The sequence below is a fragment of the Moschus berezovskii genome, chromosome 16 (genome assembly GCF_049115385.1).
Source record: "Moschus berezovskii isolate FMDL1 chromosome 16, NW_MosBer_1.0, whole genome shotgun sequence".
Lineage (NCBI taxonomy): Eukaryota > Metazoa > Chordata > Mammalia > Artiodactyla > Moschidae > Moschus > Moschus berezovskii.
The window spans coordinates 44,964,422-44,978,792 of NC_142475.1; the positions used below are offsets into that span (position 1 = coordinate 44,964,422).

Below are 14,371 nucleotides of genomic sequence, written 5' to 3' on the forward strand. Positions count from 1 at the left end.
CTGTTTTCACTGAAGTGACCATTTTACTGTAAATCGGTAAAATGAAACAGCCAGCCAGTGGAGACCCTGGCAAAGTGAAGTCCCCAGTAAAGTCAGATCTCTCTCATTTCTAACCCCAGTTCTCTTCCTGATAACCTTCAGAAGCTGAATTATCTTAAATACATAAATTGTTGTCATGAAGAGTGTTCTTTTATATTAGTAGCTCATCTTTCGATGTATAATGAAATTTGTGACAATTCTTGTCAGAGCCTGCTTATGAGAATTGAATTCTTGGATTATCAAAACTAGCCTCTTGAAAAAACTGTTTCAGTGAGGCAATGGTATTCATGAATTATTTTCTGGGAATAATTTAAATAATTCAATATGACCCTGGGCCTTTTGTCTATGTATGTAAGGATGATGGATGTGATAGGCTCAGCACATTGCCGAAAGGAAGAATGGAATCAGTTCAGGATTCTCAGAGTTTTTAATTCCTTTGTTGTTTGAATATAGAGGATTGTATTTACTTGGGCTTCCCTGGTGGCTTAGACAGTAAAGAATCTGCCTGCCGTGTGGGAGACCTGGGTTTGATCCCTGGGTTGAGAAGATCCCCTAGAGGAGGGCTTGGCAACCCACTCCAGTAATCTTGCCTGGAGAATCCCATGAAGAGAGGAGCCTGGCGGGCTACAGTCCATGGGGTTGCAAAGAGTTGGACATGACTGAGTGACTAAGCACAGCACATAGTTATTTGGTCAAGGAATGTTAGAAACATTCAGTTGATTTCAGTTTTATGTAAAGTACTTAGCACAGTAGCTCTTTCTTAGTAAGCACATAATGAATGTTAATTTTCTTCCATACCTTCTCTCCCCCTCCCCCGTTTTTTAAATAAAAATTCTATAATTTTGTATCAGTTCAGTTCAGTCGCTCAGTCGTGTCCGACTCTTTGCGACCCCGTGAATCACAGCACGCCAGGCCTCCCTGTCCATCACCAACTCCCGGAGTTCACTCAGACTCACGTCCATCGAGTCGATGATGCCATCCAGCCATCTCACTCTCTGTCGTCCCCTTCTCCTCCCTCCCCCAATCTTTCCCAGCATAGACTTGCCAAAAATGTCATTCTTAAACTTCTTATCTCTCAGATTTTTCTGCATGTACACATGACCAAAGAATATGTATGGTTTGTATTTGAATGATTACTTTTGGCATTAGATTTTTTTTCAGAGAATATAAACATTACATATTTAAATATGGAAGTCAGATAGTTGTTAATTTGGTAGTTTTAACATGAAAGCACATTATAGATGACATGAAGCCTCCATCACTAAACAGTGGTATTTTGACCCTCGTCTTTACGTCCGTTGATTTTTTTTTTTTTTACTTTCTGAGGGATTTGGAGTTCCTTTGCAAGTAGGGGAAGAAATATCACAAAAAGGCCAGTGAGTTTCACTGATGAGAAATGTGTGAGAATATCTAAAAGATTTGCTTTAAACATAATGTTGGAAATGATAAGCTGTTTGAAGCATCCTTAAAATTTAACGAAATGTTAGCACTTTAGGACTTGCTCTGGTCTCCAGTAGTTCAAAATCTGAAGGAAGGACACTCCCTGGCCCCTTCCCAATATTGTGAAGGTGAGAAAGCTGATACAGAGGTTCTCTGAGCGGGCCCTGCCCAGGTTACCACAGACAGCGAGGGCAGTCCAGCTCTGACAGTTAACTGTCTCTCTTCTCCTGAGAAGAGAGTGTAGTTCTGTGTAGTGGAACCCCTGAGTCCTCTGGAGCCAGCTCCTAGCTACTTTAAATACAAGAAAAAGTAGATCACTATGATGACTCCATTACCTAAAAAGTAATTTAAATTCACATAGTATGATAGCTTTTAGGTTAAAGTCTCTTATACTTAATCAGTTCCTTAAGTCTGAAATTCTGCCCTAGGTGTTTCCTGTCCTGTGGACAATATGTGTCTTAGTGTTTTGCAGGCAGAAGTTAGAGCAGGGGTTGCTCAGATGGCACATGAGGGGAAGACAGGAGTTTGAGACTGCCTGAGCTGCCTGCCTCACTGCCCCTATTGTCTGACCTTAAGCAACTCAGTTTACATCTTCTTGTTCAATGTGCTCTGTTAAGAGTTACACATATCAGTTTATAATGTTAAGTGTCTTTAATTTTCTAAACCTGATTAATCACCCTTGAATAACATCTAAAAAGGTAACATTACTTTGTAAACAACAAAATGTCATAAAGTGACTCTCTTCATTGTTTTCTTGGCTAAACTTTACTTCACAAATTGTAGTTAAAAAGAACAAAATTTTAACCACTCATTATTTGGATAAATACTATGAAATTAACTTGGAGCTATAGTATACAACGGAGAAGGCAATGGCAAGCCACTCCAGTACTCTTGCCTAGAAAATCCCATGGATGGAGGAGCCTGGTAGGCTGCAGTCCGTGGGGTCGCTAAGGGTCGGACACGACTGAGCGACTTCACTTTCACTTTTCACTTTCCATTTTCACACATTGGAGAAGGAAATGGCAACCCACTCCAGTGTTCTTGCCTGGAGAATCCCAGGGACGGGGGAGCCTGGTGGGCTTCCGTCTATGGGGTCGCACAGAGTCGGACACGACTGAAGTGACTTAGCAGCATAGTATACAAAAATTAAGAGAATGCAGAATTGTAAAGGGGAAAGAAGACAATTTTAGCCTGGTGCAGTTAGTACCTAACTGTAGGTAGACAAAAGTTAATGTACATGTGCATTTAATATTTGAAGTGGGAGATATTTTTTTAAAAGATTACGGTCATAAGAAACTGCTAACAGTTACAGCTTAAGAAATAGTCTAAATGGTTTTGCAAGTGATTGTGATTGCATAGCCGGGTTCCTGGCTTGATTGGCTGCAGATTTAAAATATGGACCTGATTTTTACGTCCTTCCCAGGCTTTCTTCATCGTCCTGAGTTGCAGAACATAGACCATTCTAACGGTATTTTCACCTTGTGAATCACTGTCATGGTCATGTCAGAGTGTAAGAACGCATAACTGTAATGTGAGGTTTGTGTAAATTTAGCATGGGGGCAATTTTATGCTTGGCATGCACATAAAAAGCTAGATTTTTACAGATGAATGACTAGCAAGTTTTTTAAAAGATCATGCGTTTTAAAGACTTACTGATGGCTCATGGAAAATTTTGTAAAATACTTAGATACAGTTCAGTTGATAAAATCTTTTTTTTAATTCACATTCCGTGTTTCTTATTAATACAGGATTTTACTTAAAAGCAGGTTCATTGTTTCTTAAAGGTAAACTCCAGCTTAATTCAGAATTGGACTCAGCTCAAAGGTATTCACTGGTATGTGCCGAATCCACCCACTAAAACATTATTTGGAGGCATTTTTCACATAAATGTTTTTCCGTTAACCTTTTAAAAAGTTTTATTTAGCCCCTGTGAAATATGCTGACTCTTCTAGGTTCATTAGAGATGACCCACGACAAATAGTTTTGGGATGGGAAAGAATTCTTATTAACCTTTGCAGTATTGAAGTTGACTTATCAAAAATTTTGTCACTTTGTGTTACACTTAAGACACTTCAGTCATGTCCATTTCTGTGCCTGCCAGGCTCCTCTGTCCATGGGATTCTCCAGGCAAGAATATACAGTTCCCTTTGGGGCCTTCCATAATAGAAGCTTCTTTGTAATGAGACAGTTAAATTACTTGGAGCCAATACAATTTAAATATAAAGCCAAATGATTCAACTTAATTATTTATTTGAACATAAATACTGTGTTGGAAGTCTTAAGAGTTATAGCTTACTTGTGGCAATCTATTTCTTTTTTCTTCTTCCAGTTTTATTGTTATAATTGACATATAACACTGTTTAAGGTGTACAGCATAATGATTTGACTTGCCTCATGAAATGATTGTCACAATAAGTACTGTTGGGGACTACTTCTAGTCATGACGTGCAGGCTTCTCATTACCGTGGCTTCTCTTGTTTGTGGAACATGGGCTCTAGAGCCTAGGCTCAGTAGTTGTGGCACACGGGCTTTGTTGCCCCGTGGCATGTGGGATCTAGAACCCATGTCTTCTGTATCTGCAGGCAGATTCTTAGCCACCAAGGAGGTCTCAATTCACTGGTATTTCAATTAGGGGTATGAGAGAGTGTTAAACTTACCTGTTTTAGGCATACCAGTTGAGTTTATAATCAAATGCCCATTTATTTAAGGAAAAATAACCTGAAACTAGAAGGAAAGTCTTTAATCAGATTAACACTGTATTTTTCTGAAATATTCTCAAGAAAGATTGAATGCATTTAAATTTTGGGGATTTTAAAAAACTAACTTGATTTGCATTTTTACATGCAAAATGATTTCAGATAAGTATGTTTTTTGAAAAAAGGAAACCACATGAACAATTTAAGGCTGCATCCATTGATTGCAGGTTGACAGTGTTCTTAAGCATAAGAGCAGAGAATGAAATCATAAGAAAGATATGGATTTAGATATATGAAAACCAAAAATGAATGCAAGGAACAGCATAAGAAAATAAAAAGTCAAATGACAGAAGGCATAACCTGCAGCCTATGTAGCCACAGGTTAAAAATACACAAAAGACACTTATAGATTAATAAACTGGTGGCTCAGTAGTAAAGAATCTGCCTTCAATGCAGGGGACACTGGTTCAATCCCTGGGTCAGGAAGATCCTCTGGAGGAGAAAGTGGCAACCCACTCCTATATTCGTGCGTGGGAAAGCCCGTGGACAGAGAACCCTAGCAGGCTACAGTTCACAGAGCCGCAAAAGAGTTGGACACAGCTACTGAACAGCAATAGAAAAATGTCCAAAGAACTTAGGGAGTCATTTAAAAAGAACAGAAATTAAATAATGAAATTGTTCAGCAATCAGGAAAGTCCAGATTAGAAATAAATATTACATAATTTCTGACCCATATAATTGACGAGAATTAAAAAATGATTATTCCAACCATTGAAGCAACAAGCACTCACCAGCTGTTAGAGGACTGTGAATTAGCAGTGCCTTTCTGAAGAAGTAAAAATACAAAGCTTAGGCCCACTTTTTCTTATAACTTAACTAAAAGATATGGAAAAATATAAGAGAATTTTTTTCTGTAATAAACATACCCTGGTTTTTAATCAGAAAAAAAAAATTGAAGTATATTTAAAACACTCACAGATGTACAAACTTTGGCCTGAGTTGCACAATCTGTTTGAATTTAAACAAATGATATATATATTAAGTAGCTAGGGAGGTAATTATCTGAATACCTAAGGCTCTCCACTTGAGCCTTTTATGACTTACTTTTAAGAAGAGAAAATGAGTAGTTTTCTAAAGTTTGAATACAATTTCAGGTTCTGAAATTTGTTTTGGAAATGTGAAATATGTGCTCTGTATTCTCAGAGCCCTATGGGGATCAATGGTGTTTGGAACTAGGATTTTTACAGCTGAAAAAGAACAGAGCAGTGACACATAGATGAAAGTCTCCCAGACTGAAAGTTGAGGTATTACGAACTACAGTGTTGATTTTCTCTGTTATCAGAGAAACTCTACAGTAAGCACAGGAGGAAATAAGAGTACTAAGTACTCATTCATCAGCTTGTCTAGAAAGGTGGAGGTTTATAAACTCCCAGATAATATATTGTAATTTTCCAAGAGATGTTAAACTGTGTGTTATTTTTAAAGAAAAAATATAGGTGATGCTTGATACATAGTAAATTTAACACATGGAAGTTATGGCGCATGATAATAAACACTTAAGATTCCCACCACTGCATTTGAGACCCGCAGCGTTACCAGTGTCGCTCCCTTCTTTCACGTCTCTTGGCTGGCTTGCCTTTTCCCACCTGAGGTCACTGCTCGCTCTGGATTTTACATGTAGTCCTCCCAACTTGTTAAGTATGTGTCTTTAACAGTATTTGTTTAGTTTTGCTTTCTTAAGCTTTAGGGGGAAAATGCCATTATGCTATATATTTTCTGGAACTTTGTTTTCCCACTTCAAATTGTAATTTAAGACCTTTGTTAGCATATAGTTAGTTCATCCACTGTGCCACTGTGTGCATATTCTGTAACTAATTTACCCTCCTGTTAAGCCACTGAGGTTATTTGCAAGATTTTGTTATTATAAACAGCATTACTGTAAACATTTTTGACCGTGTCTCCTGGTACACATGTGTAACAGTTTCTGGGAATACACCTTGGAGTGGAATCTGAGTATAACTGCCGCTGCTGCTGCTAAGTCACTTCAGTCGTGTCCGACTCTGTGTGACCCCACAGACGGAATCCCACCGGGCTCCCCCGTCCCTGGGATTCTCCAGGCAAGAACACTGGAGTGGGTTGCCATTTGGGTATGTGTAAATTCAGATTTACAGGAAATACTGATTGTTTTGTAGTAGAAGAACTGGAGAGCCCTTCAAAATATCTAGTAGAAATAGAAACATTTTAAAGTCACTTTTGTACCTTTGATTTCATTTTGATGATGTTTTAGTTCAAATTTAGTTCAAATTCTATTCTGTCATTGTTAGTCTCTCAGTTGCGTGTGACTCTTTGTGACCCCATGGACTGTAGCCCTCCAGACTCCTCTCTCCATGGAATTCTCCAGGCAAGAATACTAGAGTGGGTAGCCATTACCTTCTCCAGGGGATCTTCCCGACCCAAGGATCAAACTGCACGTGGATTCTTTATCATCTGAGCTACCAGGGAAGCTGTACTATATAAAATAAATAAGACTATATCATTAATCTTATTTATTTTACTCTTCTATTGTTACTTGGTCTTTTGAATGGATAAAAATTTTAAATGCAAAAAAGGTGAGAAATCTCCGTTTTGTCCTCTGGCGTAATTTCCACCCTGTCTCTCAGGGTGGAAACTATTGATTAGTTTCTTACATATTACTCCAGAATCTTTTTATACATACAGAAGCAAATTCAAATGTGGATAAAATAATACATATTATTATTTAATATGTTTTCTAGACACACTCTTCTACAATTTTATTTTCATTCAATGATAATGTCCCAAAGATCCTTCCAAGTTGATTATGTGTAGGACTTTAGTCTTATTACTATTGAACTAGTTTTGAACTGACGGGCATTGGAATTGTTTACTTCCCAGACAGCTCAGTGGTAAAGAATCTGCCTGCCAAGCAGGCGACTTGGGTTCAATCCCTGGGTTGGGAAGATCACCTGGAGAAGGGACCAGTTACCCACTCCAGTATTCTGGCCTGGAGAATTCCATGGACTGTATAGTCCAGTGACCAGTGAAACTGCTCAGTAGTGTCTGACTCTTTGTGATCTCATGGACTGTAGCCTACTAGGCTCCTCCATTCATGGAATTTTCCAGGCAAGAGGCCTGGAGTGGGTTGTCATTTCCTTCTCCAGGGGATCCTCCCAACCCAGGGATCAAACCTAGGTCTGCCACATTGCAGGCAGATGCTTTCAGTTCAGTTCAGTTGCTCAGTCGTGTCCGACTCTGCAACCCCATGAACCGCAGCACACCAGGCCTCCCTGTCCATTACCAACTCCCGGAGTCCACCGAAACCCATGTCCATTGAGTCGGTGATGCCATCCAACCATCTCATCTTCTGTCGTCCCCTTCTCCTCTGCCCTCAATCTTCCCCAGCATCAGGGTCTTTTCCAATGAGTCAGCTCTTCGCATCAGGTGGCCAAAGTATTGGAGTTTCAGCTTCAACATCAGTCCTTCCAATGAACACCCAGACTGATCTCCTTTAGAATGGACTGGTTGGATCTCCTTGTAGTCCAAGGGACTCTCAAGAGTCTTCTCCAACACCACAGTTCAAAAGCATCAATTTTTCGGTGCTCAGCTTTTTTTATAGTCCAACTCTCACATCCATACATGAGCACTGGAAAAACCATAGCCTTGACTAGACAGACCTTTGTTGACAAAGTGATGTCTCTGCTTTTTAATAAGATGTCTGGGTTAGTCATAACTTTCCTTCCAAGGAGTGAGTGTCTTTTAATTTCATGGCTGCAGTCACCATCTGCAGTGATTTACCATCTGAGCTACCAGGGAAGCCCACTGTATAGTCCATTGGGTCGCAAAGAGTTGGACATGACTGAGCGACTTTCACTTCACCGTATTTTTATATTATAAATAATCCTGTTGCATAAAACCTCATACCCACATCCTTTACATGTTTGCTAGTGTTTTGGATAAATTCTCACAAGTGGAAATAGTAAGTCAAAGAATATGTGCACTTATAATTTTGATAAATGTCGCCATATTATGCTCAATAGAGATTTCCCTGTTTACATTCCTACCAGCAGTGTATGGGATTTCCTGTTTCCCCACAGCTTCAGTAAGCGCGTGCTCTCAAACTTCTGGATACTTGCCAATCTGATAGCTGTATATTATTCAATGTAGTTTTATTTTGCATTTCTCCTATTGAGAGTAGGATTGAGTATATCTTTTGTACATTTATGAGCCATTTCTACACTTTTTTTTTTGTTTCTAGTTTATGTCAGTGATATAGTTATATCTGTTGCTCATTTTAAAAATTAGTTTGTTGGTCTTTTCTTCCCCCTTACTTGAAAAGAGCATGTGTGTGTGCGTTTATGGTATGACTTGCCAATATTTTTCTTGGTCTCTTTATTTATGGTGGAATTTTCTTTTAAATTTTGGTTTTCTTTTTAATGTATTTGAATGGCCTTTATTTTATAATCTTTTATAGCATTTGTAATCTTAGCATAGTTAATAGTGCCTACTCCATTCTGAGACTATAAAAAATTCTTTAATTGCCTTCTGGAATTTCTATAGTTTTGTTTTGGTTTTTTTTTTCATTTTTTGTCCTTAAATCTTTGATACTTCTGGGATTTATGCTGAAAGTGTGGATTCGGCTTCCATCCCTGTTGCATTGACTTGCCTGTTGTGTGCTAAGGTTCCTGTATGTCTGTGGCTTTATTCTGCACTTCCTGTTGTCTCCTGTTCATCCGACCGTGGTGTATGTACATGTTCTCAGTCATGTCCTGCTCTTTGTGACCCCATTAACTGTATAGTCAGCCAGGCTCCCCTGCCTGTGGGTATTCCAGGCAAGAATACTGGAGTGGGTTGCCATTTCTTTCTCCAGGGGATCTTCCCAACCCAGGGATCAAACTCAGCATCTCCTGCATTGGCAGGCGGATTCTTCACCACTGAGCCTCCTGGAAAGCCCTCATTTAACTATGCACCGGTTTTAATCATTATTTTGTTTTAATATGAGTAAACTTAAACTTTGTTTAAAACAAATGTGAATGAACGTATGTTTGGCCTATGTTATTTTCTGCACATACTACATGGAGTATAAATAATTGAAAAGATAAAAATCCCCTTGATACGAGAAATGAGAGAAGTGTGGGTAGTCACATTATCAATTAAAAGCACTAAAAGAGGCCGCAAGGGACTGTACGGTTGAAGACAGTTAGGGTCCAGAAAGGCAACGGTGATGTCTCCCTACTGTGTGTAATGGGTGTAGCATTCATTCATTCATTCAGAAGGTATTTATAGACTATATTGTACTATTTTGGGGCTTCTCCAGTGGCTCAGTGGTAAAGAACCTGCCTGCAGTGCAGGAGATGCAGGAGACCTGGGTTTGATCCCCGGGTCAGGAAGTTCCGCTGAGTAGGAAATGGCAACCCACTCCAGTATTTTTGCCTGGAAAATCCCATGGACAGAGAAGCCTGGAGGACTACAGTCCATAGAGTCGCAAAGAGTTCGACACAAGTGACCATGCATGCACATACTAGTTTTGGTATTATTGCTGATTTTAATGAAGTTTTTAAAAGTTGAAACTGCTTTTTGAGAAGTTAGGCAGTCTGTAAGATAAACAGGGTTAACTATTCCTCTTCTCCCCATAAGAAAAGGAAAGAAAACTTAAAAAGTGGAAAGTGTAATTTGAAAAAAAAAAAATCAATTGCTTTTTAAATTTTAAAATAAAATAATACAGCACAGTACCTGACATTGTCAGTGTTTAATATTTGTAAAAATGAAAAACAGTGTTTCACTTTTCTCCCCACTGTATTAATGGTCTTAGATATCATCTAGACTTGTAGTTCTCAGCATGGTGTTGCTGGACTCTTATATATAATAGATGTCATTATTGGTATTTCAACAACCTAATGAAAATAATGCATTCATTCTTAGTAGATTGCTTTGCTTTGGGTTAGAACAATGTATGTCTGAGTTCATATCTCAAGCTGTTCTGAATCTCACATTGGCAGCCTTTGGTGGAAGAAACAGAAAGATGATGTATTGTTACTAAAGAAATGCAGTCTGTCTGAAAGATAGATCCTTGTATAGTGGTTATTCATAGAACAAAAAGACGGCAAAAGTCCTAAGGCTGAAAAGATCAGAGAACATCCAGCTCTTATATTTTATAAACAGAAAAATTGAGGTTGCAGGTGATTTTATAACTTACCTGAGGATACTCAGTTAATTAGAGGTAGTGAAAACTTGAACTTGTGTCTTCTGATTCTAAGATCTGCATTTGTCACTTGACAACGTATTTATTTCTTAGATATATCACTTGCTGATAATTAAGGGAAAATTGAATAATGTTTTCTTAAAGAAATTCTGCTAAAATTAAAGACGCATTTTCTTGAAAGGATGTTTTATAGGATGTTTCATAATGTGGAAAATGTCCAAACTATTGTTTCAGATGCCAGTTTGCTATTTGGGTGGATCATGTAAAAACACTAAACGGCTGAGAGAGCACGTGCAGTGTTTGTTTTACCAGTGAAACTGCCATCTGCATTATATGACTTTTCTTAAGACCTAAAAAACTTTAGTAATAGTCCATTTTTAAAAACAGTCAACAGGCTTTTGGGGTGATGTTATTCAAGCGTATTGTTTTATTCCAGGCTTTCTGGTTTGTGTTAAGATGATTCATAGACTTTTAGAGCTGAAAGAGATTTTCAAGTTCCCCTAGTATAATTCATTTTACAGATGAAGGAAACAAGGTAAAGAGGCAATCTGTAACCTGACCTCTGATAGCTGGGCTTCATTCAAGTATGTTTACCACTGAACTGTATCATCTTTTCTTTGTTACATTCTGTGCTAATATTTTTTTTGTTACTTAAAGCATTTTAGTTTTTTTAGAGCAGTTTTAGGTTTACAGAAGAATTGAGAAAGAGATATAGAGATGTCTCATATACCTTCCATCATCATATATGCATAAATTTTCTCCTTAACAACATAATTCAACAGTTGGTACCTTTTTTTAAACAAATGACAAACCTGCATTGGTATATCATGGTCACTCAAAGTTCATAGTGAGCCTTAGGGTTCACCCTTGGTACTAAACATTTTATAGGTCTAGACAAATATGTAATAGTGTATATCTGTCATTACAGTATCATACATAATATTTTCCCTGTCCTCAAAATCTGTGTTTTCTCTTTGTGTCTCTCTTAACCTCCCATCACCCCTGGAAACCACTGTTCTGTCTCCGTAGTTTTGTCTTTCCCAGAATATCATGTAGTTGGGATCACAGACCTGTAATCTTTTTATATTGACTTGTTTCACATAGTGATAAGCATATAGGGGTCCTCAGTCTCTTTTCACGATTGATAACTCATTTCTTTTTAGCTCTGAAAAGTGTATCACAGTTTATTCACCCACTGAGAGACATCTTGGTTGCTTCTAAGTTTTGGCAATTATGAATAAAGCTGTTATAAACATCTGTGTGCAGATTTTTATGTGGACATAAGTTTTTAACTTTTTTGATTAAATACCAGGAAACATATGCTAGTAAGAGTATGTTTAGTTTTGTAAGCAACCGTCAAATGAATTTCCAGAGTGGCTGTACCATTTTGCATTCCTGTCAGCAATGAGTTATAGTCCTTTAACTCCCTGTTCTGACCTTGGTGGTTATGTCAGTGTTTCAGATTTGGCCATTCAGATAGTTATGTAGTGATATCTGGTTGTTTTTGTTTGCATTTCCCTGATGACATATGATGTGAAGCATCTTTTCATATGGTTATTTGCCATCTTTGTATCTTCTTTGGTGAGGCATCTGTTAATGTTTTTGGCTCATTTTTAAAATGGATTGATATCTTATTTTTCAGTTTTAAGAGTTCCCTCATAAAATATTTTTAGATATTAGACCTTTATTAAATGTATTTTAATAAAGGTACAAGTATTTTCTTGCAAGTATTTTCTCCTAGTCTGTAACTTCTCTTCTAATTCTCTTGATAATGTCTTTCATGGAGCAGAAATTTTAAATTTTAACAAAGTCCAGCTTATCAATTATTTTTTTCATGGATCTGCGGTGTTATATCTGAAAAGGCATCACCTTACCCAAGGTCATCTAGATATTATCCTGTGTTATCTTTTAGGAGCTTCATAGATTTGAATTCTACATTTATTACTATGAGTTTTGTAATAGGTATAAGGTCTGTGTCTAGATTAATTTTTTTTTTTACATGTGCATGTCCAGTTATCCCAGCATTGGTTGAAGAGACTACCTTTGTTCCATTGTATTGCCTTTGTTCCTTTATCCAAGATCAATTGGCTGTATTTACGATCCTGGGTGTTCATTGGAAGGACTGATGCTAAAGCTGAAACTCCAATACTTTGGCTACCTCATGCGACAAGTTGACTCACTGGAAAAGACTCTGATGCTGGGAAAGGTTGGGGGCGGGAGGAGAAGGGGACGAGCGAGAATGAGATGGCTGGATGGCATCACCGACTGTGTGGACATGAATTTGAGTGAACTCCGGGAGTTGGTGATGGACAGGGAGGCCTGGTGTGCTGTGATTCATGGGGTCGCAGAGAGTCGGACACGACTGAGCGACTGAACTGAACTGAACTGAATGGGGGTCCATTTCTGGGCTCTGTCTTCTGTTCCATTGTATATTTTTGTCTGTTCTTTCACCTATACCACAGTATCTTGATTACCATAGCTTTGTAGTAAGTCTTGAAGTCAGGTAGCATCAATCCTCCAATGTTATTCTTCACTTTCAGTATTGTGTTGCCTTTTACAGGATTTTTTGCCTCTTCATATAAACTTTGGAATCAGTTTGTTGATATCCATAAAACAACTTGCTGGGATTTTGACTGTGATTGTGTTGAATCTATAGGTTCAGTTAAGAATAACTGGTATCTCAACAGTATTGAGTCTTTTTATCCATGCTGCTGCTGCTAAGTTGCTTCAGTCATGTCCGACTCTGTGCAACTCCATAGACAGCAGCCCACCAGGCTCCCCCATCCCTGGGATTCTCCAGGCAAGAATACTGGAGTGGGTTGCCATTGCCTTCTCCAATGCGTGAAAGTGAAAAGTGAAGTCACTCAGTCGTGTCTGGACTCTTAGCGACCCCATGGACTGCAGCCTACCAGGCTCCTCCGTCCATGGGATTTTCCAGGCAAGAGTACTGGAGTGGGTTGCCATTGCCTTATCCTTTTATCCATGAACATGGAATATCTCTTCATTTATTTAGTTTTTCATGATTTTGTTCATCAGAATTTTCTTCATACAGATCTGAACATATTTTGTTAAATTTATACCTAAATATCTCATTTTGGGGAGGTGCTAATATAAATGGTATTGTGTTTTAATTTCAAATTATACTTGTTCATTGTTGGAATGTAGGATATTTACTATAAATTTTACTATTTTTTATTGTGATAAAAAATAACATAGATCTTTCCTCTTAACAATTTGAAGTGTACAATACATTATTGTTAACTGTAAGCACAGTGTTGTAGAGCAGATCTCTAGGACCTTTTCATCTTGTCTGACTGAAATGCTGTACTCAATGAACAGCAATTCCACATTTCCCCTCTGTCATTGCGCTTCATGTTTCTATGAGTTTGACTATATACCTCTTCTGTGTGAAATCAAGTAGTTTTGTCCTTCTGTGACTGGCTTATATCACTTAGCATCATCTCCTCAAGGTTCATTCATGTTGTTGCATGTGATAGTATTTCATTCTTTTTTATGACTAAATAATATTCCATGGTGTGTATAAATCACACTTTCTTTATCCATTCAACCATTGTTGGGCATTTAGATTGTTTCCATTTCCTGAATTTTGTGAATTATGCTGCAGTGAACACTAGAGTGCAGATCTCTCTTTGAGAACTTGTTATCAGGTTCTTTTGGGTAAATACCCAGAAGTGAGATTGCTATTTCATGTGATAGTTCTTGTAACTCTCTGAGGTAGCTCCAGCTATAGTGGCTATACCATTTTATATTCCCACCAGCAGTGCACAAGGGCTCCGGTTTCTTGCACATCTTTGCCAGCACTTATTTAATTTTTGTTAAAGTAATGGCTGTCCTACCAGGTGTGAAGGGATACTACGTTATGGTTTTGCTCTTGCATTTATTTCTCTGATCATCAGTGATGTTGAGCATCTTTTCGTATCTGTTGACCATTCATATATCTTCTTTGAAGAAATGTCTA

General features: G+C 38.1%; 1 protein-coding gene across 12 annotated transcripts in view; it reads left to right on the forward strand.

Annotated features, from left to right (window-relative positions):
• The window catches only part of STAU2 (staufen double-stranded RNA binding protein 2), a 322,176-nt gene that overhangs the window by 146,765 nt on the left and 161,040 nt on the right, over positions 1 to 14,371 (forward strand). The gene's annotated exons all lie outside the window — the stretch shown is intronic.